Here is a 26,570-nt window from a genome sequence, read left to right as displayed (position 1 = left end):
TTATAGCGGCAACAAGGAAGTGCTAATTATATATTCACTTCCCAACTATGAAATCTAAGCTCTTCTATTCTTTCACAGAAAAATATTCTTTTCCAGGTGGAGAAAACACTTCTTTTAAGTGTTATACAAACTGGTATTACTAGAACAAATGGCTCAGCTATGGCTTTAAAAGAACAAAAGGAAAAGTCCTCTAGTCATTGTGCAGCTTTTCTCAGGCTCTGAAAAAGTTTGAGTCAGCTCAAAAACAGTAATTACTGAAGGATTTCTGAAACTAGGCTTTTGCTGAAAGGTGTGACTGTTTCGCTAACTATGCCTTCTCTCTCTGCTGTTTGATGTATCACTGTGTCTGTCACCCTGTATCTGTCAAACAGATGAAAAAAAACACAAAGCCACAGATCAGCTTTAGTCATAGAGGTGCAGTAGCTGGCTGTTCAGAAATAGCAATTTCTGATTAAGGTACAACATCCACAGAAGCACATTACACATACAGGAAAATACTTGATGATAATTATCCTGGTAATAAGAACAACTAAAGAATAGCAGTAAATGCCGATCCCTGAAAGAAGACCAAGAATTTTGCCTTGTACATAGCAAGGTCAAGTGGACAACAATGAGAAGCCAATTACATTAGAAATATTAATTTCAACTTAATTCTACTAATTAATTCAAATTAATTTCTACTTCAAAGGTCTGTTCCTGCAAGTCTTTCTCATGCCTGTAACTCCAAAGATTTTTGCTTGGAATGTCTCAGTTGATAAAAGCAATTCCTTAAACTTGGTTTAACCAAGTATGAAACAAAGAAACACCAGGGGAAAAAAAAAAAAAACACCAAGGGAAACAAAGATAGGAAGAAGGAAACTCACTGTATACAAACTATACTGCAAGTGAGGGTAACTAAGAAATGTAATGTTATAGGTTCTTCAGGAGGTATAGCTGGAGAGCTAGTCTGATGCCACTCCTTAGTACCAGTTAGTCAGGATGCCTCTTACTTCAGGAGAAAATTATGCAGGAAGATCAAGACAAGAGTTAAAGAAAATGGAGATAAGTTACCACTTCCATTGTTGAGACAAGCTAAGGATTGTGCAGTTTTGTTAGTAGTGTCTGAACCACATTTCTGCAACAGTCTCTGTAAGTCATTGCTTTCACAGTCAAATTTGACATCAAGGGGAAAGCTGAAGAGTAAATGGAAGCCCTGATCTGACAGCAACTTTCACACAAGGTCAACCATGAATACTGCTCTGTACACAGATGTGAAGTGTCAGAAAGATACAGGACGAGATACTGTCATGTTATGCTGTGATTTTTTTTAATATTATTTTTAATCAACTTTTTTTCAGCAGATGGTTGTACATATCCTACTGAAGAGGTAACAAAAGAATTTTTGAGACCCACCCACTTTTGACGTTCCTCTTCCAGAACAGCATTAAACACACCCATCAACCAGCTGAAGCCATGGCAGAGGCATGCAAGCAAGAGACAGAATCCTCATCTCCTTGTGACCATTTATCCCATGCTATTACAAGCAACCAGTATTATGTATGTACAGGCTTCAAAATAGCTTACCTATATCAACAGCTTTTGTTCAAAACTAGATTTTCAGAGAATTCTCTAGCAACTGATTTCTAAATGCACAAAAAAAGTGTTTAATGAATGCCCCTGTGTATCTACTTTTTATCTTTCATCGATACATTTGCAGAAATAAGTAAAAAGATATCATAGGCTTTCTAAGGGAATTATTTGTTCCAGCACCTGTGATTTTCACTAAATTACTGATACCTGCCACATTTTAAACAATCAACGCATACAGAATTATTACACTTACACCTTCCACAAGCTTTTGTGTTCTTTCTCCTGTATTCCAGAGCAGTACTCATTAGCAAGAGCTGCTTTAACATAACCTAGAAGACACTGACAATGAAAGCATACTTTCTTTAGTTACAAGTCATCTTCCCGTGCAAAGTGATGCCATTTTTGATGATCACTTATAAATTGTGCTAAAGGTATTTTATTGGCAGATATGTTCAAATGATTCCTGTTGTCAAACTCAATCTGATAGCATACCAGTAACACAAGAGTTCACTAGCTACTTTGTATTTTGGCATGCACATAATACGAACTGGTTCACAAAAATTAGTCACTAAGCACATTATCTGACATCTCAGCAGCTACACCGGTAAGAATATTTCATTATCTCCAAAAATATTTGAAAACAAGCTTGTTACTTTTCAATAGAAGGAGTCTTTGTATATGAACAATAAAGGATATATTCTTCCTCCCAAATTTCAAAGTATTCCCACAAAATTCCTATTTTTCTATTTCAGGCAATTTCATTCAATTCTTTCATTTCACTTCAATTCTGCTTTTATGTTGATAAAATTAATTCTAAATAGGACATACAAGTAAAATAATGATCACTGAGCTGAACCACGTGTCATTATACACAGATGTTAGGGACCACTAAGAACAGAACATTGCATAGAAGCTGGAAAAAAAATACGAACAAAACGCTGCATATGGTAATGTGGTATGGAGATCTCCAATGCAGAGATAGAAAAAAAGTCCTCAACACATTTTCTATAAATACAGTTGCATAAAGAACGCTAAAATAAGAAATCAATAAAATGTTTTCCAGTTGATTAGTCACCACTGAACAAAACTGCCAAGGTTACAGTTCTGGGAAACTGTGTTTATACAAATTTCTTCCCTTTTTGTAAAAGCAAGTATGATGTACTTTACAATTTTCAACCTTTTATTTCACTGCAGGTGTTTTCAAGTAGAAAGCATAAAGTGAAACAATGGGATAAATTCATTTAGCTGTAAAACTTAAACTTCATTTTTACAAATCTGCGATTCATTAATAGACATAATCCTCCATCACTGACAAGTTTTGTGGGTTTTTTTTGTTGTTGTTGCTTATTGTTTGGTTGGTTTTGAGTTTTTAGTTTTGTTTTGAATGGATAATTAAGACTAAAAACAGCTGAGACAAGGAGTATATTTGCTTAATTGCATCACATCTTTGGATTTACAGTATGTGCCTTTGGGCTTCCTGCAAGATAATGCTGTCTAGCTTGAAATATAGTTTAACATCACTTTTCACAAGGCCACGTAAAGACTGTACTAACAATAGCCTTGATGATCACTCAAAACTTCAGTGGTTATGTTTTATAGGGATATAAATCTTGGTAAGACTCCTAAGCCACTTCTAACATGGTCTCTGAGTGTTTAAGTGGACAAAGACCACCAACAAATAAAGAAAAGTCTTCAGTTAAACAGTAGACATTTACGAATACGCTTCTGGCTCCATATACAGACCAATGCAGATGATGCAGTGGGAGACAACCATCTTGCAGTCATAGGCATAATATGGTGACTACTAACATTTGGTTATGAACTGAAGGGAAGATGGCAATCATGTTAAATACTGACAGAAGTATATACTAATGCAGACTATCTTCACTTCAAAAGCTTTTTTTATGGAATACAGTCCATAAAAATGCTTCTGGCAGATGAAGTCAGGTCTATAAATCTATTTCACTGTCCTCTTCATTCTACCCATGTTTTCAAGAGAACTCTGCTGGATGCTATATCCACAGATCAGGTTTAATATACACTGAATCAGGATTGGATAGAAGTGCATAAAAACCCTGGAAGTTCATTAATATTTCTGGAGTTCTGCTCCTACATCTCTGTCAGGCATCACATATTTGTTATTAACAGTATTTTTTTTCAAATATTAAGAAATTGTTTCAGCAGTTCTCTATCTGTAGTTCTTGAAACATGTGATAATTCGAAATCCCACACATACTGAAAAAAGTTACAGCGAATAAATTTGTTACAATACCCTCATGCCCTATATGCTCACTTGCTGCATTCAAAGCACATGATGTTAAATTACATGCCCTTAACTCTGTACTGGGTATTTTCTACAGGCTATTACAAATTGCTACCAATCACACAAGACAAACATGTGCTAATTTAAGGAGCTTGATTTCTTGACATGATTATTTGAAAGGTATTTGGACTTCACATGGATCTTGAATATTTTTGTATTAAACGCTAGATACTTTGTACTCAGACACTCCCTCATGCTTGACAAGTTGTCTAAAGGTTAAAGTAGTCTAAGCATTTTTTTCAAGTTTGAAAACAACTTTCTCATCTTCGTATGTAAAAATGTCATAATAAAGTCACTGAACTAAATAGCTCTACATATATATGCCTACTGACAATATTAAAAGGACTATTTTTCTTTACCAAACAAAGGTAAGCTCATAACAGGATACAAGTTTTGTAGTCAAGAAACAATGATGAAACTTTTTGCCAGAGGGAATGAACCATCACTGAAAGTCAACATAACCACCAGCAAGGGGGAAATTCTCTGCATCCACTTCCAGTAAAAAGATGTTTTTATTTCATGTCTTCATGATCACTCCAGGACCTCAGACCATCAGTATGACTCAATCAACAATCGATCACTGATTAGGTGTCAGACTACAAAAGCATATAATTTCAAGGTTTGTAAGCGTGACAAATCCTGAGTAGATACAACTCACATTTAGATAACAGGCTGATCCTTGAACAAGAATATGGCAGTATCAATAGTCAGTTTCATCTTCTGCCTCAAGTGGTGGCCAAAAACATGTGCGCTCTCATACTCTTCCCAAATCCATTGGTAAAATCACTATATTTGACATCTCTCAGTGGATGTTTTCTTCCATTATCCTTTCCAAACTCTTCTTCACAGAACGATTATTTTTATTGTAATACTTTTTTTTTTTAATTTACAACTGCAGCAAGCAGTTCCACTTATCTCTTTGATGAGAAAACCATTCTCTTACAATTCCAACGTGTTCCTTTGTTGTTTCATTCAGTGACCATTTGTCTGCAAATGGAAGAGATAATAGTTATCCTTTCTCTAGGCTGCTCTGGTCCCAGCCACCCACCATTCCTCAAAGAGGAGCTGTCCCAAACTCCAGAAATTACTGTTACTCTCTATACATTTTTCCATCTCTACAATAATTTTTTATCTCTGCATAATTCTGGTTATTGGGCAGACAATTCTCAGAAATCTGAAATGTGGCCTCAAAAATTATTTCATCCCTTTCTCTTTACCACCTACAAGGAAGCTGGTGATCTGTAAAACCATGAACTCTTGCAGAAAACATTCACTTCACCTGCTTCTCTGGATCTTCCTTGGTTCACAGAACCATAGCATCCTTCATGTAGCCATAGACCTTAGAGGCCACCTGCTCCCACCTTCTACTGTATGGTCAATACTGAACTCAGAGCAGGTTGCTCAGGGCTTGGCCAGGCAGGATTTGAAAACCCTCATGGACAAGAACTCCACAAACTTTCTAGGCAAGCTCTTCCAGGGCCTAATTACCCTATTTCCTTAAGTCAGAGCCTCTTGATTTATGTACATAAATTTATCTTCCCTTGATTTATGGGCATTGGTTCTCAGCTTCTGTCCAAACACGTCATTAAACAGTCTTGGCCATGTTTCTTGATTACAGCGTTATAGGTATTGGAAGACTGCCATCAGGTTCTCCCACCCACCACTGAAAACTCTTCTCTAGTCAGAATAAGCCTCCTTTCCCTTGGCTTCTCTGCAGTAAACACACACTTCAGCCTTCAACTATTTTGGTGGTCCTGAATGGAAGTGTTCCAGTCCAGTGATGTCTCTTAACACTGGATAAGGGGAATGGGGGGTATCCAAAGCTGGACATGATGTTTTAGGTGTGGTCTAATGAGGCCTGAGAAAAAGGGGAATTAAATACTTCCATTAATGTAGTAATAGCCCAGGATGCTGTTGGCTTTCACTACTGCCAGGGTATACTGCATGATCATAGGCTAAAAAGCCTACTTAACTTTAAAAAGAGTTTACTCATCTCTTGCCCACCTTCAATGAGAAGTTTCACATAATTCCTCAGAGAGTCTGCACTTTTTCTTACATGATTGTAAAACTGTCCTTGATAAGATTTTCTAGGTGCTACTGCAGAAAGAATTGCTATTACTAAGATGAAGAGGAAATTTTCATTCATATGACTTAACAAAATTCAAACTCAGATGAGGAACAAGTTACTTTCTCAGTTCACCTTCCATAAGCATGCTTGAACCAGTGAAGAACAACTGGACATGTTGATGACGGGCAGATGGAGAAATCACAGGCATAAACACCTCTGTCTCCCCAGGGAGGTGTCTGAGTCACCATCCCTGAATGTGTTTAAGAACTGTTTGGACATGGTGCTCAGGGACATGATTTAGTGGTGGGTTATTAGGGTAGTATGGTTAGGTTGTGGTTGGGCTGGGATGATCTTGAAGGTCTTTGCCAACCTCAGCAATTCTATGATTCTGTGAAGCAAATGTCCTTGTTTTTCCAACAGCAATGGAAGAGCAATTCTCCTGTTCACACAACTGAAGAAAATGAGACTGTCGAAATTTGATTCTGGCTACGACAGGTATTTGATTGGGGAGATTATAAGCTCTAAAATGTTTGGAATAGAGATTGCACTTGAGCATTGCCTGTTTAGGGAATACATTTGCCAGACAGACAGTAAACAGTGCGGAAGAAGAAAATCTCAGCTAAATAGAATAATAATTTAAACAGCAGAGATGTTTGTCTTAAACTTAGTCAAGAAATGCAATTGCTCACTGTAGTCTGACATGTTAGAGGCTAGGTTCTTTTGCTTGAACTGTTTTTTGACAGATTTTAATGTTAATTGGTCTGGGGAACATGCCAGGCAACCTAAAACGTTTTCTGCAAAACAAATGTGAAGGAAATATGGCTCAGGATGGAGAGCTTCACAAGAGCAGAGAACAAGTACCATTCTTTAGAGGGAACAGAGTGAGCTGAAGAAAAAGTATTTTTTACAAGTGCCAAGCAACTAGCAACTCTGCCACAGAATTTACTTTCTATACATTAAGCAGCAATAAAACATTAATTTCACTATAGTAAAAATGCTGACTATAAACTACAACAAGGTCTCAGCAGAAATACAAAGCAGTTGCAGTCAGCAGGATCTTTCTGTACACAAATTACCATTTACAGCTAGTCACAAAGACTCTCAAGAAAAGAAAGCAAGGGAAAACACGTTACAAAGTCATCTCATCCCACAAATCTGGACACCCACCCTAATGCTCATTCCCCATTCTACATCTGCCAGATTTAGCTAGAGAACCCAGCTGCCACGAGGGGATTAAGTCATGGCACTGTACTTTACCAGATTTAACAATCAAGTGGCAACCACGGGACTTTTGATCAAGACAGAGACATTGCTCCTGAAGGAGGAGACCTTTGAACACCTGCATGCAGCACAGCTTATGCTAGCTGTACAGCCAGCACTATTTCAGACTTCCCAACACGTGCTCAACAAATAAATCTGCAACTCCAGCAAAAGCCTTCATCACATATGACAAACAGGTCTTCCAGTTTGCTAAAGTGCTCTGTATCATGATATAAAGGGAGGGTAGGACTTTAAAAGTTTAAAATCCTATGCGCCCAATTCTCATTAATTTTCAACAGAACCACATGCACGTGTATTTAACGAACTTGCAAAGTGCCAAAAAGTTGAAAAGACATTTTTGAATAAAGCTGCGCAGACATGGATGTTACTCAAGGAGATTGCTTCTTTGGAAAGAGACTTGGCTCTCGGAGCTGACAAGGACACACAAGAGCATGCACTTTGCTCTAAGATCGTAATTAAGCACAATTTTTCCATTTACTATTCTGTCTGCTCTTACAGGTCAGAAGGAATGCTGGTTCTTTCTTCAAACTGAAGGTGTAAAATACCTATACAGACACAACAGGCTGGGAGGGAGGAAAGCACGAATCTTCATGTTTGTACTTCAGAGAAAAAGACAAACTAAATCTGTTTCTCCAACGAAGAATCAATATATTGACATAAAGAGGATTCTGGCCATAAGGAGAAAGAATCTCATTCATGCATATGCAGCAGCAGGGACACTAAATTGGCCCAAGCTGTTTAACCCTTCAGAAAGAAACGCAGCAGTGAAACACAGACACAACAAACTGCAAAGCTACACTGACAGTCAGCCTCTCTACTATTTGGAAAAACAAAACAGCTATTTACCCAAACACAAAGGCTGAAACACTAACACAGCCCACCATTTAGCAGGAAGTTGAAATAAAACCACGACAGAGAAAGTACAAGAATTTAGTAATGGCAGAGAATGAAAACAAAAGTGAAAGGCTTTATTTCTCTCAAATACATTAGCTTAGCATCCGCAGATAAATAAGGGCTTTTTTCTATATACCTGAAAGTTCTGAGAAATTTCCCTTTCAGTCAGAATTCTCCAGTACAAGTAGTCTATAGCGATCAATTGATGAATCCATCTTCTGTGTATATACTTCTCACTTTTTGTTGAAAGCTAAAATTCATATTTAAAATGTTTTCCTTTCGTATTCTCTGAAGTTATTTCCATTTTTACTGTCAGGTTAATTTTTCAATCCTAAGATTAGATTTAAATGCAAATACTTGTACTAAATGAAAAAAAGCAATTAAAGATTTTCACATAGAACATTTGCCATAATGTCATCAGTATTTTAAAAATATTTACTTAAGAAATTGTACAGCAATGTGCCCCATTTTCTAAAGATTGTTACAGCACGTTGCTTTGTAATTTACTCTTTAAATGCTGCCAATAAAAAAATTAACGTTTTCCTAGCAAAATTGTATGCAAATATTGTAAGGAGATTCTTTTATCACAGGAACACAAGTTTTAAATGCAGCTTACTTCTTGAGACTGCAGTTAATAAACCGTTACAAACAACTGAGAATTCACTACTACTATGAATCCCCCCAGCCCTTCAATACAACAGCATAGAGAGAGACATGTGGCCTTCCTTTCAGAATTATGTCCCAAGAAATGACATCTTCCCATTTATAGCGACCCTCCTCCAATGGACAAATCCACGTCCAATGGACAGTGTGCTCTTCCAAAGAAGTCTTCACTTCACTACCACCAGACCCAGGCTGATTTGCAGGAATTGCTTTGAAAAGGCAAGAGAGCTTTCTTCTGTAATCCAAAGTCTAGATAGTTATTTACTCTATATTTTCTTTTAAAGAGTATTTCAAAGAAACCATTATTGAACCCAACAAATCACATCCTTTAGTGGAGATGTAAACAGGATCCATTCTGCTCATAACTTGTCAGAAGGGAGACTGGAAAATACAGTCATAAATTTAATGATTTTTCTTTGATACAGTTACCACACAGCTGCTACAGAAACTTGAATGGAGGAGGATAATACAGATTTACAAAGCAAGTTCTGCTTGGATACCATGTCTGCATAAGAGATTAAAAACATATAAAGAAACTGAGAAAAACAACCAGCTGAAGTAGAACACTCATGCATTTAAGATGAGATTTCTTTTTAGCAGATTGGAATACAACCCTTAGCTGTCTTTACTAAGTTTGAAAGAAAAGATTTTGTGTTGAAGTTGTTGTTGTATTTGAAAGATCAAAAATGACCTCTCTTTCATGGTCACATATTTTCAAAGAAATTAGAACAGAGCATACTAAAGCCTTGATGTCCTGCCCCCCAAGCAAGCAGCACAAAACCCTCTTATGATTCCTATAGGTCAAGAAAGAAGTATGAAGTTAATTTCATGATTTCTACCAGAAAAAAATCCAGTGCAGAGTTGCTGTTTGCAGGCAGCCAGTCCAGTCTGTCAAGGCTGAGCAAGTTCTGCCATCCCTGATTTTCAATAAAGAAAATGTTGACTGTACAGTCATTCCCATGCCATTCTCTACCACCAAGTTTAAATGACTGCAACATGGGGACAGACACCCTACATGGCAGTAGTATTATACACCCCTTTAATAGTACTGTACTTGAAGCCACTAAACACCAGTGCAACACTGTGTGCACTCATACTGCATCTCCTTACTGTGTCCTAAGTTCTGCCACTCAAGAACGATAACATTTTACGATACTGTTTTTCTTAGCAGCCTCTGAATGGTAACAATACATTTCCTGCTGCTCAGCATCTACAAAGCTCAAGGAGATACTTGGCTGCTAAGAAGAACAGTTCCTAGAGTGTAGTGTTCCTTTGCAGCATGAGGGACATGCTTCCTCAAACATCACTGCTTTCTGTTTTGTTTAAACTAGGACCTAACAGAGCTGTAGCAGCCACTTCTCCACCTCCATTAGCGATGACCAACCTAGTGATTTAAATCCTGTCATTTCGGACATGATATGATCAGGGCTACATACTCTCTTGTGCCTTGATCTTCCAGGTTTCCCATTTTAGAGAGGGCCTGTGTTAGTTGATCCATGGGAGATTCAAGAGAAGAGTAAGTCTCAAACATCTCACAGGATGTTACTATAAAAGGAAGTACCACATAGGATAGATTTCTGATAGGACTCCAAAGTTTCTTTAGCCATAGGCAAAAGCATTATCTTGCATCATATATTGATAAGCTGTACATTCAGCATCTCACTATTGAACACCACGCCCCCTTAAGAATAAGTTCCAAACTTGATTGAGGCATGGCTCCATAATTAATTAGTCTGCATGAAATAAGACAGTAACATCGAATAGCATGAAAACTACATTGCTTCACACAGCAAGTAACATTCTTAAACGTGTATTCGCAAAGAAAGGCATGGCTATCATACCATTTTCAAATGTGAATTCTGTAAAATTAAGACCTTGATAAATTACCATTCAGTAATCATTTCAGACAACTGAAGAACAGACAACTGGAAGAATTCAAATAAGAGAATTCTTAGCATTTGTTGTTTATTTTAGACAGTAAAAGAAAAAGATGACTGCTTTTTTTAATACCAACTGTGACTCAGGCAATTTACAATCATTTAGACTGTTTTAAGATGAAATGACCTAAAATTTGCCAGATTTCCAGTATTAGAAAAAAGATTATGTGCAAAAAGGTTTGAGAGATTATTAAAGCTCTCAACATTCATAGTATTAAAAGAGCCCCAACAGAGCTCAGTGTTGTGCAACACAGAATTAAAAAACAAATGGAATCATTCAGATATCATGTAGCAACAGGGACTCTACTACAGCTTTCCACTTCTGCAGGCACTTCAGATATTCCGACCTCCATGACACTACTTACAGAATAGGTAGTCTACAAAAAAGATAAAATACTGACAATGAATGACTAAAAGATTTCCACATAAACTTTGAGACCAGTTCAACTCCCACAGCCACCTGCTATATCCAAACTCAGCAGCCACAAACTCCACAGATGAATAAAAGCTTCCGACACAGAAACCAGAATCTATTACAAAAGCAATGTCTGTGGAACATATGGCGACTACTCAAGACTTCACCAATAGTTCATAGAGCATACAAAGCAAAAACAACAATGCATGGAAGAATCAAAAGCAAGTAAGATATCATTAAATCTCTATATATGTTCATAAACATATAAATTTTACAAGCACATAGGGCTTATATACTCCAAATATCAAAAATATATAAGTAGTATTTGACATATAACCCTGCTCCAGTTAAAGAGGCCAAAGCTGTTCTTGTCTGATCAAAGCAAGTCCAAGAATTATATTCTTGCTTTTGTAGAAGTATCTTCCAAAAATCTAGTCATTTTATGACTATCAACAGTAATTAGAATAAAGGAAAAAATCACTTAAAGGGGTAAAACCACTGACAAAGGAACACAGTCCCACATATTCTTTGCACAAGTTTCCTGGTTTTGATCTTTATTGTCAAATTCATTTCTTAGACGTATTTGTATATTTCAGCTTTTACAACACAAATAGATTAGCCAATCTGCTGGTGGTATTCAAGGATGACAGTTGTCAGTCTCCTAGAAAAGCTTTCTCTGATTTTAAGTCAAAAAAAAAAAAAGTAAACAAGAAACTGCAGCACACACAACCAGTACTGAGATTTTTTTGTTTCCAGAATATAGTTTTAAATATGATCTCATTAAGATTTGTCACAGCTCACTAGCCATTCATTTCATTTATTTGAAGTTAGTCTAACTCTGGAAAGGGAGTCCTCCTGGTATAGAAGCACATAGCTACTATCAGAATCTTTTCAGAGTAATAAGTAACTATCCTGATGTATTAGTTCCCATCCATCTTGCAGCAAGCTTTCTCTTAAAAGAATTTAAAATGTGATCCTACATTTTAGCAAGAAAATTAGAATATCTGAAAGAACAAGTAATGAAAGCAAGAAAAACAAAGCTTAGGCTTATATGCTTGACAACCTTATTGCTATACGGGTCACTGTGAAAGTAATGCCTCCTATTTATTTCCATAGAAACTACAACAGATACAAGAGCACAAGAACACTACTTGAGAGAGAAAATCCTCAGCTACAAAACACTATTTTGCAACACAATCACCACCATTAACTATGCATTTTCACCAAAAATGAAAAAAGCCTGCATGCTGTCCTGGTAACAATCTGCACCACTAGAGGTGCCCCACTGTCACCATTGCTGAAACACACCGCCTGCAGCCTCACTGTGCTCACATCCACTATTTGATATCCATAAACGTTCAGCAAGGGTTGATAAATATCAGCGGGTGCCATTTTTTTTCCTACATGGAGGAATTCAGTGACACATTTTTGCTCCATCCACACTTCCATGTCAGACACCATTCTGTCAGACTGCCCCTCTGCTGCCATCTGTTACATAGCAACAAAATGTAACGGAATATTGGAAGGAAGGTTCAGCCTCTACTGCCATACCACCAACAAGCACTTCTGATGTCATGAGCCAACACAATAAAATAGGAAGCATTTGAGACCAGCCCTTGTGTGTTATTCATTCACCTTCTAATCTTTACATCTTCATGTAAGTGTAATTCTGGATGGACTATCCATAGTATCTTTTGGACAAGTGAATTTCTTCATCATCACTAGGACAAATCTTGGATGGGATCACATAAAAATGACTGCTTTCTTACTGAAGAAGTCTTCAAATCCCCGCAGCTATTAGAGCGGATAACCAGGTTCAGGGTAACAAGTGATCAGTTTACTGCTGGTGAAGATACATGTAATGCTTCTAGGGAATCATCTGAAATTGAATTTTCAAATTAATTTCCTTATATCAAAGTAACTCATAATTTATGTGAACAGAAGTTTTTCCTGTTCCTTATTTACTTTATTAAATTCTGCTCATCCAGACCGCCTTATGATGCAAACCAATATCCTAAGATTGTGTTCACATCTCACAGCCCAGCCAGGTCCACCACCCAGCACCACCCATGCAAGCAGCACTTAAGGACTGAAGCATAACAAACACCTTAGTGGTTGTCATGTTTTAATGCAGCAAGCAACTAAACACCACAAAGCTCACTCATCTGCTTCCAGCAGGATGGGGGAGAGAATTGAAACTCATACACTGAAATAAAGAACTAGTTACAAAGACAGAAGAGAAATAACAAGTGATAATTATTCATGTATATACACATATTCACAAAACAAGGGATGCACAAAGTGATTGCTCACTACCCACTGACATATAGATGCCCAGTCAGTCCTCAAGCAGCAGCTGCCCTCTCGCCAACTCCCCTTAGTTGTACCATTTTTTATTTTTTTTATTTTGTGTGATGTGTTATGGTATGAAATATCCCTATGGCTAGTTTGGGTCAGCTGTCCTGGTTCTGTCCCCTCATAGCTGCTTGTGCACCCCCAGCTGCCCACTGGCAGGGCAATAGGAGAAGCTAAGAAACTGAAACATCCTTGGTTCTGTACAGCACTGCCCAGCAACAGCTAAAACATCGCTTTGTCATCAACACTTTTTTTTCCTGAAGCCAAAACATATCATCATATCAGATACTGTGAAAAGAAGCAACTCCATCCCAGCTGAAACCAGGACAATGGTTGCTGGTGGTTCTTCTACTTGTTTTCAAAATGTTTTTTCAGTACTTAACCGCTCACAGATGGTGCATTTGTGGAGAATGCATATTAAACCCCACAAACGCCCATCCTACAGATTCCCCTAAGATTTAATGCTTTGAGGACTCAAGCAGAGTCTGTCTGTAGGAGACGCGGCTAGATTACTACAGTAACGCTGTAGCAAATTTTATAGGCAACAAAGTTGACTCATCCTCTCTGGAAATCACAAGGTGCTCTGGGCAGTGCTCCCCACAGCCCTCAGAGCTACCAGTGACAGCCTTTCCACCCCAAGGGCCTTCAGGCCTTGATTACCATCCTTTACCCAGGTCCCCCCCCCCAAAAAAAAAAAATCTGTGTTTGGATCCATTAGTCCCTGGAGCACCCTCCCTACAATATATTCCTTCTGGTGCTTCCAAACCCATATGTTTCCAATCAGATCAACTTTAAGACTGCTATTGCAGTCATGTACACACACAATAAGAAGGATTAGAGTGTACCGACTAAATTAATTTACTCCCATTTCTTCGAAATTCATGGGTTGGACAGAAGTCTATAGGAGCATATCCTTTGAAAAAAAGAAATAATACCCATTCTGGGTGAGCATGCAACAAATAGCCTTTTACACATCTCTTTTCCTCCCCCCCTCCCTCCCCTAATCCTTTTGTGCTTAGCAGACATCTGAAAGTGTAAGGGTAAAATTTCTGTTTTAATCCTGTCTGAGGCATCATTTTCTTGTACTTAAGAGTTTTTAAGGCTTGGTAATCTTTTTGCCCTCCAAACCTGATCCTCTATGCACGTTTATCACCAATTACTTATGCCTCATTGAAATAAGTTAATCAGCCTTTGTTGCAAGAAAGGACTGATAAAATTTACCAACATTTTGTTGTCCATTATTTCACCCCAGACAGACATCAGGCAGGCACAAGAAAGCAAAGGATGCACTTCCACAGCCCTCCACTCACTGCTCACAGCCTTCCCATTTCATTGCTTTTATTTCTCATCACATATTAGGGGAGTAAAGAGCCAAATTCAGGACAGTGCATTATACTGGAGGAAGCAGCAGCTTTATATTAAGTTTTATCACCAACTGCAAATTTACAATGCCTAACCATGTAGGTATTTTGGTTAGCTTGGTTCTTCTCCAAGCATTCCTTGATATAATTCAGAATCAGCCTTCCAGCTGAACTGGTTCCTTGTACATCTAGCTGATGCATTTATTCATTAGCTTTAGTGAAGCCCTAGGCACAGTGACAGTATGAATAACATTATAAAGTAAGGCCCAACATGCTCAAGAAATACCACTGTTTATTAAGGAAAGTAAACAACTATTTTTTTTTTCCTGTCTTCAAGAATTGCATATAGTCTTGAGAGATAGGATAAGCAAGCTCATGATTTTTCCATAAACATATACAGGTCTGGTCATAAATCAGCTCAAAATATGTTACACATCCTATTCAAATGCTCCCAAAAAATGCACACACTTGTATTAGTATAGATTCAGAGAAATAAACCACCTGCATTTTAGAACTGAAGTTTACTCATTTTTGTTATCTCAGCTACTTTCACCCATAGATCAAAGGGGAGAGGGGGTCACACAAAACCAGTCAAAACAAAATTGGATACAACATCCTGAATTTATTATCTTACAAACTTTGACTTCAGTACCACACAGTACATAAGCAGTAACAAATGTAGGTTTGGGATATTTTTTTGTTTGTTTTTAAATCAAGCTTAACCATCTTGAACATTTTCAGCATGTTTTATGTGATATTGTTCACCATCCATGCTAGATAAAAAGAAACCTAACTTATACCTTCCTCCCCCCTCCTTGTTTAAATCTTTGTTTAAACTAAAAGAGGGTAGATTTAGATTAGATATTTGAAATAAATTTAAAAATATGAGTGTGGAGAGGCACTGGAACAGGTTGCCCAGAGAAGCTGCGGAGGCATGCGAGGCCAAGCTGGATGGGGCTTTGGGCAGCATGGTCAAGTGGAAGGCGTCCATGCCCATGACAGAGGGGTTGAAACCAGATGATCTTTAAGGTACCTTCCAACTGAAGCCATTCTGTGATTCTTACTCCCTTCCCTTACATTTTTAAGCAAAGTAAATGTCTTTTCTCCTAGCAGAACTTGATGCTTTCTTAATGCTAAAGTCATCCAGTTTTCTCTGAGATCTGCTAAGAAGGTCTAGTCAACTCAGAACTGGATGGCAACAGTCATATTCCTTAAACTCCAAATGTTTTCCATCCTACTTTCATTCTACATGCAGAAACATGGAGTAAATGGCATTTAGGTTTATCACAGACGGCTGCATAATAACAGGTCTGATTTACTTTTTGTACTACATGCAGAAACAGCTTCCACCAGCAACAAACACCTGGTATTTCCACTAGCAAGATTCTTCAATTTTACACTTCAGTAATATTTGTGGTAGAACGGGAGATACAAGGAGGAAGCCAGTCACAGAAGACATAGTACTTGGAAAACCTGCATGATACACGGATTATACAACCAGCTCACAGAAAAGCTGAATTTATCCTATCCTGAAGTGAGAGAGTGCAGACCAATGGGGTTTAATGGGCAAGGAAGACAAGAGGCCCATTCTCTTTGGCTGAAACAAGTGCTATTTTGTTGGCAGTGAAGTAAAGACACAACACATTCAGTCTTGTACATTGAATATCTGCATTCACCAACAGAACAATTTCTTAGAAAAAACTATAAAGACACCTTGTACAGAATACGCAGCAACCAGTATCCCAGCACAGAGCCTGAGCTTCACATAAGACTTCAAAATATTAGTGAGTTGTGATTTGTGTAAGCCATAGACTTTCTGCTGAATATATGAAAAGGACACATTTCACACCTACAGCAGAAATCCAAGCTCCACACATCAGCAAAATGCCCAACAAAACACAAAAATGCAGAGCCAGCCTTCGCTTGCTGACTTCAGCTAACACTCCTAACTGTATTGATGGACCATGTAATAGGCTTGCTACTTTGATGAATATTCATCCTTACAGGCCTTTTCTTCACCTTCTCAAAAAGTTTCCAAAGTACTATAAGAAGTTGTTTGCAGCCCTGTTGTTATGTGGGCAAAAATTACTTGCCAGGACACTAATAACACATGGTTTAATTTTTAGGGGGGGGGGCAAATCTGGATCTCAGTGAAATACCACATTCAAAAGAGAAGCATAGAGAAAAGTTCCAAAATATTTTTTCCCCACATTAAAACTTGTAATCATAAAAGTGTAATGCTTCTTTTATTGAAACAAGATGTTTAATTTAACATTAATGAACCCTACATCTCAAAAGCTTGCCCCTAAAATAAATTTCAATTCCTCTTCAGCACCTGTAATATGCAACCCTACTGAAATATACGTTAATATCTGCTAAAGATCATTTCAATTTATCAAAGGTTGAAGTCTGCGAATGAGTGAACATAAGTATACACTTGAAAATTTATACTGACATTTGAGCACAAGTTTACTCTGTGCACTCCAAAATTGCCTGGCTCTGTCACCCAGACACCTGAGAAATCATAGTCTCCTAATTAACAGCAAGCAGGTGGATTTTTTTTTAAATTATTTTCCAAAAATTCGCTTCAGTAGCTTATTTAAGTTCCATAGTAACATGTAACCTCATTTTCTTCCTCAAACTTCAATGTAAATATGTCATTAAATGAAAGGATACATTTTAACATTTACAAATTAATTTTGAGTGATTTTAGCTGACTTCTGAATAGCATCTGAACTGGATGCAAATGAAAAATAGTTGGCATTTATCTGCAAGTGTTGTTCCTGTATCACAGATAAACACGTGAGACTGGAAAAATACACTCCATATCTTCATACATTGGAAGCAGCTGCAATGACAACTGATTTTTGGCAACTGCAGTCTCTATCTACTTGTAGGTACCAGAAGTAGTCTCAAATCCCATATTAAAACTATTTAACAAGCCTAATAATATCACAATTGCAAACAAATGCCAGTTTCATCAGCTAGAAAAAATATCTCACTCTTACGCTACATTTACACTTTCAAAGTACTTATGGAAGAAGATAAGCAGATCTATTTCTCTCCATCTACCTCAGTGAAATACTCATTTTATTGCAAGGACAGGTAGCCTGGGCTCTGGACTTAAGGATACAGTACTAAAACAGAACTACTACAGGAGCATCACAGCTCAGCAGATCTTACAGTATTGAAAATTAAATCCCATCTTTCTGCAGTGATGCAGAATAGGAAGATTTATGCATTTTCTTCCATAACTTCACACTCAAGAGGAGAATTTTCTGCTTCCGTGACAGGAGAGTACACTGATCGAGTCCCCAAAAGAGAGGCAAGAATAGCAAAGTGTTAGAACAGCACTCATACAGTAAAACAGGCCACAGTGGGAAAGAAAATCCTCTCCATAGAACTTCCTTGTTCTAGGACTTGGACATCGTACGAGAGATAAACTGATTTGAATGGGTCCTGGTTCATAAGGGGAAAAAAAAAAAAAGAATATCTTCTACAGTGCTACTGAAACAGACCATGTCCTGAAATACCTGAATATGGTGATTTCTGGTCTATCAGCACAGAGCACTTCAAAAGCACAGTAAAAACGAAGCCACTATACAGTGAGACGTTCCCTAACAGCAGCAAAAATCACACAGAGACTTCTTCCTTCTGTACCCTTTCTTCCTCTGAGGAGGGGAATATGCTGCAAGATGGACAGGAGATGAAGACATGGCCACAACATGTCTGGAAACCTTAGCAAGAGCTCATTCAGCAGCACAGGTCACCCTGTGCAGAAGAGTACAGAGCTGAGTCTGAGAAACAGCAGCTGGATTTCCTATGAGGAGGGACAAAAAGGCTGCATCCTTTCTCAGTCACAGAATTGAGGAAGACAGCAGTTGTTCTTTCCTGTGGACCAGCAACAGTACGTACATCCTCACTACTTAAAAAAGCCATTCATAGGAACATTTAGGTTAAGGAAATGAGGCTGACTTACGGGTCTAGCTTTTTCCTGACTAAATCCCAAACTGAGCAGGGCTTATTGTCAGCACTACTACAACAAGCAGGCATTCTCCTGGTAGAGTCAGACAAAACACAATGATCAGAGTGCACCACACAAAGGTTCTTAAATTTATACTATTTTACTTTGCTAATTACTAAGGGATAGTGTCTCCTAAAACAAGTTAAGAAGCCTGACAGCTTTTCTGTGCCAAATTATTTCTAAAAATACTAAATCCTACCACATCATATAAAAGAAAACCTAAGCTTCCTAATGCCAAGTGCTGTAATGCTATCCCAAGTCAGCAGACAGAAAGCTGCATTAATCTCTCCCCTTACACGCAGGCTTGTTAAATGGTAGCAGAGGGAAAACACAAGGAGCATGTTGTCATCGTTCAGCCCTGCCACTGGGAGCCCAGTGGGGAGCTACGGCACCTAGCAGGAACCATGCTCCATTCGTAGCTCTGCTGTTGGCAAGGCCCCGCAAAGAGCATAGCAGTGCCGTTATTCACAAGCTAAGCAGATGCCAGATACACCACGCAGAAGGTAAAGGGATGGCAAAGTGAATTTACACCTCTCTGCTCTTCTGACAGGACTAGCAGGTGAAAGACAGAGCCGTTACTCTCCGTTCCAATGTCTGCACCAGCACAGAAGTTTTGGCCAAGCCAGAAAAAGGCTCTGCTCTCACATTCACCATAAAATTGGGCTTGAAAACACAAAGCCCTCTCACTGTCAGGAAAGGAGGTGAGCTAAGGACTTTTCCTGCACTTCCACAGATCAGCGTGTATCCTCTAGTCTCTGAAACAGAAGCAGCACAAGCTGGAAGAAAGGCGTTTAAAGAAGATGTTCATACAGCATATATACATAATGAAGAGACTCCCTTTAACTGTGACCTAGACAGATATTAAAGTGGCAGGTGTTCAGCATACATCTGGGAGACAGACAAAGCACTATTAATCTCAAGGAAAAATAATGCAGCACAGTAACGTGACATCTGGCTGTACACAAAAACACATTTACTCCCCCTATTTGCTAAGTAAGCGGTTAATCTCTTAATTATCAACATCAAAACCAAGTTCAAAAATGACAATGAACATGCTTGTAACATCTGGATGGCAGTTTTTTTTGTTAAACAAAAAAGGACTCTATGGCCTGTGGATCTGATTCCGTCCATCAAGCTTACCCGTTAAGTCAATGGATACCCATGCACAGAAGAGAACACTTTTGTGTGAGATTCTGTAAGCGAAAACAAAAGTTCTAACATTTCATATCATCTTGAACTTGATTTTATTCTTCTGTTTCCCTCTTGAGCATTTATGTAGCCTTTTTGTGTATTATTTTGCCAATTCCTAATCCACTTAAACAAAAGGTAGTCTTAACAGGCCTTTGAAAAAAAGAGACATCTGATGACTGCAACAGCACACAGCAAACACCTATTTCCAAACAGGTGTCTCCAGACACTAAGGACATAACTATTAATTATTCTGAAGACAGAAACAGTTTTTCTTGGACTGAGCTACAAAATGAGCAAACATTGTAGACTGTAATAAAAGCTTTTTAGCTAAAATTACCATCTCACACTTTTATGAAGGTATTTTTGAAAGATGCATATTTTATCTGTTAAGTTGCAATACGTACTAAAGCATTTACCACTAAATCCACCACCCATCCATTAATTTTAGTAGATTTACCATAAGGAAGGATGCAGAAGGCAAACTGTCAGCAAACTGGACTGAATCTTGTCCTGATTACTTCAGCTTGGGGATGTTTCAAGACCCCTTATATAATGCTATTTATTTCACCTGACATTGCAATTGCTCTTTCAAGCATGATTTGTATAAATCAAGAAAGCATCTTCAGTACCCCTTTCTAAAATCCTTATCTTCAACACAGCGGCTTCCCCTCCAGAATGACAGTTCTAGACCCAGATTGCAATGCAAAGCTAGTCCTTGCACATTTCAAAGGCTGCAGCTCTGCCAGACCATACAGCCCAACAGCAGCAAAAATCCCACATCTTTCCTGGCACAGCACAAACTGGCTCAAGAACTCCACACTGTTTAAAAGCTTCACAGTTTAGTCACTACTGAAGAGAGAAACTTTGATGCTTTACTCAAAGACCAGTACAAGAGGCAACAGAGAATGACTTCTCAACTAGCAGGCCTGCCAGTATAGAACCCATCAGAAGACTGTGGGAATTGCTCCCGGACTTTGAGACTTCACTATTCCCCAAAGGAGACCACAGTCACAGTTTCTTCTGAATTCTACAAAAAATATGTTTGGTGTATAAATACTACAATACAAAAAACATCGACAAATAAAGAGACTATTTTAAGTGGCCAAGGGCTTGCCTCTTCAAATGGAGTGATTACAGGAACATGTTGGCATTCCATTAAAAAAAATCCTATGAAAAAAGCACCTTACTGAATTGCAACAGAAGGCAATGGCACATCTCTCCACACAAGTGTAGAGCACTCACACACCGGAATTCTGTTTACAGTATGGAGGAAGAAGTCCAGAGGGAAAAAGTGGCTCTTGGACATTTATTCTGCTGATAAATAGCCAAGTGTACTATTTAAAACCCTAGCAGCAGTACTGTCTTTAATATAGACTTAGAATTACCCACATATCATTGAACTATGCAGCTATTAAAAAACAGTATAAAAATAAGAACCTTCTTCTATTTGTACATGTATTTCTCTCTCAATTAGTTACGAGATAATCTATTTCTGAACTCCTTGTTCACTGAAGAGCCGCATTACATATAACAGAGGAAAAAGTACTATAGCTTCATTTTTATCTGATCCATGATACAAGTGTAAATGATTAAAAACCACCAGAAGATGACATCTTTGGTCATTATACTATTAGGAGAACTGTATCTTCTTCTAAACTACATGTCAACTTACAGCACGTCATTTTTGCATCATCTAAAGGTGTTTATGTTATACTGATCATTACTCTTCAGAGACAGTCAGTAATTGCCACTACACTTTGGGAAAACAAAAATTTAAAGTGGTAACGTATGCAGTTTTGGAATAAACTGGACAGAGGCACTCAAAATGTCCACATAATTCCTCTGTTTAGAAAGCAAAACCAAAAAGCGCTACAAGAATTATTTTTTGAAAGCTCCCCATTATTCATTACAGGTACTACAATTTCCCAAGAAACATTTCTACCAATTGAGCTCTTACCAAATTCCCCACAAGTGTTCCCTTTAGCTAGATATTTACTAAAATAAATCACAAGAAGGTAGCTTGCCAAAGGAAACATTTGTGAGAATGCAGCACAGTTAAAAGGTCTCCTCCTTAAGTGTGAGAAGACACTGTTAACACCATTACACATTTCATAATTCCATAAACATCTTATTGTCACATTACTAATAAAATAACTGATTCTTGCACCAAGTAGCATTGTACATACAAACAACTTCTAACGTTTTAGAAAGGTTGAGCATAAATGGGAGTTCACTGCTCCTATGACTCAATGCATGTGACTTGAATCTCACTGTCAATCTAAATCTTTTTACAGTTTTGTTCTTCTTCATACACAGATATGTGACATTATGATGCAGGGAAGGCTACACCAGGTGTTTAAGTATCCTCTTCCCGACAAAACAAGAACCAGAGCAACTCTTAATTAAAAGCAATAAAAACCACAGCCAGATAAAGACACTAGGAAACGGACTAGGAGGTAGATTAAAAAAAAATACTGCCTACTAATCAGCACCACCAGGAGTAGAGTGTCAGGATATTAAGATTTAACACTAGCATCCTTCTCATACTGGGAGCCCCAAGCCTGGAGACAGTACTCCAGATGGGGCTTCACAACAGCAGAGTAAAGGGGGACAAACAAAACCTCTCCCTGCTGCCACCCTGCTATTGATGCAGCCCAAGATAGAGTTGGCCTTCCAGGCTGCAAGAGCACACTGCTGGCTCATGGCCAGCTTTTCGTCCACCAGAACTCCCAAGTCCCTTCCCACAGGGCTGCTGCTCTCAATGAGTTCTTCTCCCAGTCTGTCCTCATAGCTGGAATCGCCTTGACCCAAGTCCAGCACCTTACAGCTGGCCTCGTTGAACCTCACTAGGATCACACGGGCCCATCATTCAAGCCTGCTGAGGCTAACAGAGCTCTGTGTATCAAAATTGACATAAATCCCCCTAAATATAATTGTCTATATTAAGGAAATAAAAAATCCAGTGGTATTATATGAGACACATCAAGGCTTGAAAAGGTGAAGCCTTAAACCCAATAATGGAAGTCTAACTTCCAGGGGTCTTACCAGGTTGTTACACAGCCAAAAGCTCACTAGCCCCTGGCAGCTGGACTTCTCACAAGCAGTCTATAGTTTACTCTGCAACCATAGAAAGTGGTCTGTATTGCTTACATAGGGGATTTAAAGAAGAACTGGAAATATCAATCCATTACCTCTCACTGACTCCCCATCCTTTAAAATAAGGGAAAAAAAAACCCTCTTGCTTTTCTAATATGCTTAAGATGCTTAAAATTTAGTCAAATTTAATTAGCACTCCCTAAATTAAGCACTGGAAGTATCCGTTAGATAAGCGGTTGTAGCTGCAGAACAGACATGCTTAAACTGCAAAACTCCATATCATCTCACAGTAAGGTTGTTCAAAACCTGTGCCCTGTATAGTTAGCCAAGCCTATACCTTATTGGTGCATGAAAGAGCTTAAGCCTTGTTTATATTATCATTAAGAAACTAAGCCGTATGCAACACCTTAAGTATTTGAATATTCAGATATTGTGAAATACTAAAATACTTATCAAAGCTATATTTATTATATTAAAAAATACAATTAAGTACACTGAAGAACACTGGTGAGCAACTGAGGACAACCAAAATAGTAATGTCTGAAGTGCATCAGTTCAACAAAGAATTCATAGATACAAAGGCACAATATACAACTGAATCATTTACCAATCTGACTATACATAGAAATATATATAGTCTTCAATTAAATGAATTTAAAATACTGTCATTTGAGCATTTTATTTTTCTGATGAACTACAATTAGTATGGAAAGTCTAAACCTACTTCTGAAATCAATCTGTTTAATCTTAGTCACCACCTCCAAATCTCATTGATTTATTTGCTACAGAATTAAGAAGCCCTCCATCAGAAATCACTTCCCAGTGACGTAGTAGCAGACTCCAATTAATCTACTCTCTGGCAAAATAAGATAGCTTAAACTTCATCTTCTCCAGGTGTTTCCTAGATCATGAGTCACTCAAAGCTTTAAGACCCTTTTCACTCCACTTGCAGTGTCTCAGCTGATTGCACCAAAGCTAAGGATCCTCAAATCCTGTTGTTTTAGAGCATTCACCTAATTTCACTCCAATGCATAGCCAATAGGACAGATTCATCTCCGCTCCCCCATTCCTCCACACACCTCCCCCCAACTCCCAAGCTTTTTTTCTTCCCTAGAAAAACAAAAGAATATCAAATCTCAGCATTCTTAAGACCAGCAGCATGAATAACACCACCTTAACTTTTCAGTAAACCCAGCTGATTTTGTTTAATGCTGTGTCCATTAGTCTTGCTACACTAAAAAAAGTCTGCGCACTTAACTGGGACAATCATTTATCTACCTAGCCCTCTCTATTTTCACAGTGTTTCCCCAGCATTCTATTCAAAATGAGCATTATTAACTAAGATTATGTTGACTTTTTTTTTTGTTTTTATTTAGTATGAGGGTTGTTTTTGTTCCCCCCCCCCCGGCAGTTAGTTTTGCAATGTTCTTCAAGTCCTCTTTAAGGGGTCATGTAATTACCTTATACACAGTATAATTGCTGTAGACTAAACAAGAATTTAGATCATGAACCAATATAAATGCTCTGTTAATACATATAAATTAACAAATTCATTAGGAGATTATACAGTTTGAGACAAATCCCAATGGTTTCTACTCATGTAAATAGTCCAACTGATGTCAACAGGATTTTGAGAGTAAATATAAACAGGATTTGGTTATGTTAATGAGAACACAAAGATTCCCTATAGCTTGACACAGGGCAGGGAGTCATATAGGAAATCCTTAAATGACCATATCTCACAGCAGAAGCTTCCAAATACCTACACAACCCTTAAGAACTTTCTTCCCATTTTTTAATGTGATGGCGATTCCAACTTTGACATGCTATCTGGAAGGATAGGCAGCATATATAGTCGCCTTTGACAAGTTTTTGGGTCACCCAAAAGAGGTATCAGTCACAGTCCAGCAGCAAAGAAAGAATCACTTACCCCTTGCCGAGGATCAGGGCTTGCTGGAAACTCCCAAAGGAAGCAGTTTCCAAGTAGAGATGCTTCTTTTCAGCTGCCAGCCCTTAAACGAGGTTATGGGGGGGTGGACCTGGGTCCACTCCTTCCAGTCACATGGGTGTATTGCTTGCACCTGTGCTCTCAGGGCTGGTCACAGTCCCTTACCAGGTGCTCAATCACTGGTTCAGACCATGACCTAACAGTTCCCATACACCATCTTACTTTTAAATGCACGTCATTACTGCCTACAACTGCTTCAAGCCTGGTGAAGCTGTGCAAAAAGCTGCAGTTGAGTAGAATTCCTAGGAATATTTCAAACTACAAATATGTGAACATGTCCAGACATTTTTGGTACACATCTAAGGAGAGAAGAAAGAAAAATGCAAATTTCAGCCCCTGACAAGGCGCAGCATGAACAATTTGTAGCCTTCTAAAAAGCTATGCTTCTGATGGTGCCCTCTTCACCACTAGCTGCAGCTGATTGGCAGTGACATTGCTTAATAGTCCAGTGTGTTAAAGCTACCTGAGGCTTTTTACTAACTTGGCAACAAACGGCACAGTCTTGCACAAGATTAAAAGAAATTGGTAACTTGTAGTCATCTAGCCTCAGCTGTCATACCAAGCCGTGGTAAAAGAAATTGTATTATCTTAATGTATGCTCTGTGTGACTTTAGAAACCTTGTGCATTCTCCCGGTTTGAAGAAGTCATGAATAAAGATTAAATGTTTTAAAGAATCCAAAACTGGACCTGTCAGTCATACAGATAGTGCCTAGTATTAAAAGAAAAAGAGACACACACATTCAAAGGTGACTTACCACTGAGTAGAAAGACTTCAGAAGTAAAATTAAAGAAGTCATTTTTAAGGCATCTGAATTACTGAGAACAGGAAGACCTTTCAGGAACTGAACCTTAACATGCAATTGTGCACTTTTGACACCAATGAGAAAACACCTAACAGTTTCCCTACCCCAAAAGCAGTTTTTTGGCACCCTCTAGAGGTTTTGCTCCCACAGAGGAACAGTTCAGAAGAAACAGATAACTTTCAATACAACTTGACAGCGTAAGACCCAGAACTCCAATGTGAAACCAATGCAGACTTACATGAAAACGTTCATTCCAGACTGCAAATCCAAACCATCACAAGTACAACTCCGTTTTCACTCTGTGACCAAACTGCCTGTCCCACTCAATTAGCCCAGGACTGCTGGGTCTATAGATAGGATCAACAACTAGAAACAATACATCGATAATAATACTCCTCTTCTGGAAACCAGGGAGTCTAGTTTTCACTACATAATAAAAGTTTCTAATGCTGCAGATTTCCTCTTAGGTTATAAGGAAAGAAAGCAAAGCCAAAGGCAGCAAAACACTAGATCACCCATCTATGCAATGCTCAAACAACAGCCAGAACCTCTGGCATCACACAGATTTGGTTTTTTATGCT

General features: G+C 38.3%; 1 protein-coding gene across 9 annotated transcripts in view; it reads right to left on the bottom strand.

Moving 5' to 3' along the window:
- Positions 1-26,570, bottom strand: part of CTNND2 (catenin delta 2) — a 629,078-nt gene that overhangs the window by 583,503 nt on the left and 19,005 nt on the right. The window contains exon 1 of one of the 9 annotated variants that reach the window (XM_021386173.1): positions 25,108-25,194. The exons of the other annotated variants lie outside the window; for them this stretch is intronic. The gene's annotated coding sequence lies outside the window, so the exon portion shown is untranslated. Of the gene's footprint in view, positions 1-25,107; positions 25,195-26,570 lie in introns of those variants that run through there. 9 annotated transcript variants of the gene reach the window in all.

Source organism: Numida meleagris, chromosome 2, assembly GCF_002078875.1.
Source record: "Numida meleagris isolate 19003 breed g44 Domestic line chromosome 2, NumMel1.0, whole genome shotgun sequence".
Lineage (NCBI taxonomy): Eukaryota > Metazoa > Chordata > Aves > Galliformes > Numididae > Numida > Numida meleagris.
The sequence above is the reverse complement of the archived record's forward strand: the minus strand, read 5'-3'. Positions and strand labels throughout refer to the sequence as shown.